This window comes from Rosa rugosa, chromosome 7 (assembly GCF_958449725.1).
Source record: "Rosa rugosa chromosome 7, drRosRugo1.1, whole genome shotgun sequence".
NCBI lineage: Eukaryota > Viridiplantae > Streptophyta > Magnoliopsida > Rosales > Rosaceae > Rosa > Rosa rugosa.
Genome location: NC_084826.1, coordinates 13,946,942 through 13,952,941, shown reverse-complemented (window position 1 = coordinate 13,952,941; position 6,000 = coordinate 13,946,942).

Here is a 6,000-nt window from a genome sequence, read left to right as displayed (position 1 = left end):
GATCAAGTTCCAACTGACAAAGGGAGGTATCAACGTCTTGTAGGAAGGTTGATTTATCTTTCACATACTAGACCTGATATTGCTTATGCTGTGAGTGTTGTTAGTCAATTTATGCATTGTCCTAGTGAAGAGCATATGGATGCAGTCTTTCGTATTTTGAAGTACTTGAAGATGGCGCCAGGTAAAGGGTTACTGTTTCAGAAAAAAGATGAATTGGAAGTTATTGGGTACACAGATGCAGATTGGGCTGGTGATAAAACTGACAGACGTTCTACATCTGGGTACTTCACTTTTGTTGGAGGGAACCTTGTCACCTGGCGTAGCAAAAAGCAGAAAGTTGTTGCCAAATCAAGTGCAGAAGCTGAGTTCCGAGGTATGGCACACGGAGTCTGTGAAATGTTGTGGATTCGTAATGTCTTGAAAGACCTGGGTTACAAGCTTAAAAAGCCTATGGATTTGCATTGTGATAATACAGCTGCCATTGAGATTGCACATAATCCAGTTCAGCATGATAGAACAAAGCATGTGGAGGTTAACCGTCATTTTATTAAAGAAAATCTTGACAGAAAGGTTATTCGCTTTCCATTTGTAAACTCAGAGGAGCAATTAGCTGATGTTCTTACTAAAGGAGTGTCCAGGAAGGTATTTGACAGCTCAGTTGACAAGTTGGGCATGATAGACATCTATGCACCAACTTGAGGGGGAGTGTAGAATCGCTGTAAATCTGTATGTAATTAGGATTTTATTTAATTAGGATATCCTGTAATTATGGAAAGATTGTTTCCTATTAGAGTTAGACTACTCATTTGTACTTATATATATACCCTCATTGTGGGATGAATAGAATTATCGAATTAACCCTGAATTGAAGTATTCTTTTCTACTGTTTGTTATAGAGCTAAAATCATTTTACTAGTCTAAACTTTACAGCTAAAATAATTTGTGTCCTCAAACTTCTAATTTGATCACATATGCCCTTATACTCACCAATATAATCAACTAAAGCCATTAGTAAACTAATTCATCAATTTCTTCATAAATTGGTGATGATGAGAGTCTACTTAGGGTCAATTTTTCGCTTTGGACATGTAAATGGTGTGTTTCATGCATGATTGAAGGCCAAAATCTAGTTTGAGTGGGCAACACTATACGAAGAAATTGATGAATTAGTTAAATTCATTTTTTTTTTTTTAATTTTCAACTCTCCATTATAGTGTACAAGGTATGGAGTAGGGTTCATTTGTCATTTTATCCACACGCATGATCTGATGCAAGGATGGTTCACCTCCTAATTGTTTTAAACTTTTTATCGTAATCGAATCAATTGATTCTTTACTAATCCAATTAGAGAATAATGAGGCGCTTGAAATTAGTTTATTTAATTTATCTCATTACTTATTCCCTACATGTAGATAGATTTAGATTCAAATACTTTTAATTACATTTTGCAAACCACACCCGGTTCTTCTTTTCTGTGTGAGTGTATTTATACAGACATGTGCTTAACAATAAAAACAGTAGGGTGTGATTTGCAACAACAAAAAAAGTGCTAATTTAATTTCCCAAAATTAACTGAACAGATGAACGTACGGATCTGATCAATAGTCATCACAGACTCACACTCTCTTTTATTAGTGGCTATCACTTGACCATTAGTTCCTAATTCTAGTGACATATATAGTAATTAAGGATCTGTTAGAGATTAAGCAACATCCAAGTTGGGTATATTTATATCCATCTAATCAAACATCTCATTCATAGGACGACGTCTATGAATCTACTGGTTGAAAGAATTGTGCAGTGGCCGGTTTCGTTGTCGGGAGGCATGCGTATTGCGTAGGTCGTGAATAAACAATAAGGTCACAGAGACAATGACTCCCACAAGTGTGCGATGGCTATGGCATCTAGCGTTGTGGTGTAGCCATCAAAAGTTAATGAAGAAACTAATTTTCGGTGTTAAATATATGTTGTTGGGTGATCATGTTGGTTTGAGTTGATACGTTTACACCGTACTATATCAATTGGAATCATTTGCGGATCTAAAAAAAAATTAACATAAATTTACTTTTTTTTTTTTTTTTATCAAATAAGAACTTCATTAATAATGAACTGCTTACAACGAGTTTTTGGCGACATCTCTTACTCAGAAATGACCACTAGACTTCCCACTGGAACTCTATATACTAACTCTAAACTTGCACTACAACTGTATGACAAAGACAACAAGCGCAGGAGCAGTAAATCCTTAACATCTCACCTCTCGTCCAGCCTGTAAGAACTCTAAAACTAGACAACTCACTTGTGTCGACACTAACTTACCAACCAGAGTCCTCCTGACCAGCGTTTGATCGACCAAGCCAACACTCGTTGTGACCTAAACTCGACCAAAAGGATTGCCGGACCTTCAAACCTGGGACTAAAACACCAACACCATCACCTCCCTATTGTCAACCAGAGTCCATCCACCCCTGCTCCAAAACGCCAACTCCTCCAACCCAATCCCAGACAGGAAGGACCCACTAGAAGGCCAAGGATGATTGTCTATGCTAGACTTTTCGCCACCGCTGCTGACCCAACTCCAGAACAGGATCGACCCCCAAGACTGCGAAAAGAAGATTGTCTCTGCCACACCTTTAATAGTGACAAACTACCAACAATAAAATAAAACCAAACCCTAAACCCTAAACTAACAAAGAAACCAAAAACCAAACCCTAAATTAAAACTGGAACAAAATAAATAAAAGCAATAAGCATAACTGCCCACATTGGGCCCAATTCCTGAACCCAGGCCCAAGAACCATCCAAGATTGAGAGAAGGCCAAGCCCGGGCCACAAACGTTCATGTCTCACCCCTGACATCGCACCACCGTCCACACCAGACCACGGCCACCATCGAATCTTCCCCACCGTCGCAGCAACAACGTCGATCCCAAACCACATGCCTGAACTGAGCGGACGATTCCTATTGGCCACATGCCGGACCAAACCGATCTCCGATCTCAACCTGCGAACCACCGATCCACACAGAGCAGATCGATCTCCGTCGCCGCCTGCAATCAATCCCAACCAGAACAATCTCCAATCCCGCCTGCAAACATCCAAGCGCAGATCGATCCCTGCTCGTTGCACATCAAAGTTTACATCGCCCCGACCCCTAAACCCAGCGCTGCTAAAGGGTGTGATCCGACCCGTTGAACCGGTTTTCCACCAGCCATTCCTTGACCATCGATCCCAGAGATGCTCCCGTCTTGCCGACCAGACATTCTTCCCCATCCTTGACACAGCTGTCGGACCCAAAGTCCTACTAGAGACAACAGAGCCTCCAAGGGTGCTCGAACAATCACGTCCCGTCAGACGACGACGTCGCTAGGACGTGCCGCCGGACGGAGGAAGGAATAAGTCTGGGCTACAAGGAGTCCTTAGGGTTTGAGAGAAAAATAGACTCCACAATTTTAGATGGAAAATTATGGTCTAGATAATTTTTTTTTTTTTTTGAGAAAGTTAGAGAAGCTAGATTCTTAGTTGACTAACATAAATTTACTTAGGATTGACATATTAACGAGCCTGTATATTTTCTAACTTAAAATTTTTTAAATTCATATTAATATCTCAAAGTATATTGACTAGCTTGTAGTTTAGTGATACTTCTCTTTCACGAACAATACTCAAATTTGAATCTCTCCTCATCTTTAGATTCAACGGAAGCCGAAACTCTCTAATGCCTAAAGAAAAATCATTTCAGTTTCTGCAATTCACGATGAGCTCAAAATATAAAATTTGTAGGTCAAAAATTCAAGACCATATATGCTTCCCTTTAGCGTGGGAGGAATTTCCACCTTGAGTAATACACAACTGGATAATTTTTGAAAATGCTCGTGATAGCATTAGTTGGTGTTATTGTTTTCTTTCAAAGATTGTTGGTACGTACAAATTAATGGTAGACTTTTTAATCCTTTAGAAGTGATAAACCCCACTTTGCCCTATTACAAATCCACCGATGGTTGGAATCCATTTCGGAGATTAGAATTGTGCTTCCTCCGAATGTAGAATAAATATGGTTACTCTTATCAAAATGTTCATCAAGTGTTGATGTTACATTTGAATTGAGTGGTGGAAAACAAGTAAAGAAAATCAAGTTGGGTGGAATTCTGTCACATAGTTAATGTGGAAAGGTATACGTAAAGCTACCTTTGGAGGGGGAAGAAGTAGGAGAACCTTAAAGACTGGTGGGTGGACGAGGATTCCATAACAAGATGCGTCTCTGAATGCGATAAGAGAAGAGAATCAAAGATTACGACCTCTGGATTCATAATAATATATACCAGTGGGCTATGCTTGCTATAAATAATAACATACATAGATACTCTGCATCAAGATTAGGAGAGATCAATTGAAGTAAAGGGTTGGTCTATCAGTGGAGTTAATGGAGCATGAGATTTTCTAATTAGTTTGGTAATATTTATTTCTATATTTGTTAAGAGAAAAATGAATTTAAACTTGAGATCACATCCATCATTATGAGATTAGAAAAGCTGCAATCTTAGTCTTGTTTAGAATTTTAAACAATAACTGGTTTCTTGAGAAAGGGTGTGTTTCGAAGGATTCATCCTTCTCTATGAATTAAGGTTCATGATCGACACAATGGATAATGGGGAGGAAGAAGCATTGCTTAGTCTGGACTATTTGGGTTCAAATCGCTAGTAATATTTAAAACCTCAAAATCCTCAAATTCAATATCTCACATAAAAAACAATAGTAAAAAAAATAAAGGGAACCTGAATTTTTCAATTTTTGCCAGTCATTCAACTACATTCCCTGAATTTGTAAATCTAAAAATCACTATTATTATACTTCATTTCTACTAGAAGATACATAGTGGTGATGGTGCTAGTAGGTATTTTTGTTTTTGGTCAAATTAAGGTGCTAGTAGGTATTTTTAATAGTTCATCCACCTAAAATTATCTGTTATAATTAACTTCTTTTTCTTTCTCTTTCACATGCCTACTGAAACAACAATTAAACCTTGTTTATGCATATATATCTCTCTCTATACTTCTATAGTACCATGGACCACACTCAGTTTAATTTTTTTGCACATTTCCTCCTCAACCTGTATCTTTCAACCTATCATCATCCCCTAAGTAAGCATTGGTTTCCTTTTCCTCATTTCTTCTAGCTAGTCAAAGCTCTTCAATTTCTAATATATATGACCCTCGTTTCCCTCCTCACAAGTAACCCAGGTCAATATTGACCCAACCAATAAACTAGAACCACCTAAGAGCTAGACAACTTCACCATCAAGCTATATATCCCAACTTAAAAATCTTGGTTTGCCTTGGCAGGCAAGTAAGAGAAGCACCTGTAGTTGGGTCACAGTTTTTATTTGACTGTCCAGAAATCACTTTACAGCAAAGTCATCCCCATTTTATAACACACACTCTCAGCTACTAACCTACCTACTTAAATATATATATATATATATATATATTCCAGAGATTTTTGACACCAACAAATTAAAAATGGAGCATGATGACCACCAATGAACCCCATGCCAGCAGCCTGCTGGCATGGATCTAATGTAAATTAGAAGTAATATATTTTTCAGGTCGTTTTCAATCCAACGGTGGTCCTGGTTTCTGGTGGCCTGTTATGCACTGGCTGATGGGAATCATGGGATCACCTAAGATTCCTTTGCCCTAGATACTGCAAGTCGATGGATGCGAAATTATAAACCTAAATTCGATCAAAGTTCCCACATGGTTTATTTAATTGAAGAGAGGCAGAGCTGATAGCCAGGGAGCTAGGGAGTTCATTTATTTAATTCAAATGTGCCGAGGTTGTGATTTTTCCTCCTCCTTAATTTCCTCGCAATTTTATAACAATTTTGAGGTTGAATATTTTCAGGTTTGGTTTATTATATAGATAACTTCTGTTCATTCGTCACTGCAATTAGCCCCTAATTTCCAAGTTGTAGTGAATCAATGATAAAATAAAGTATTA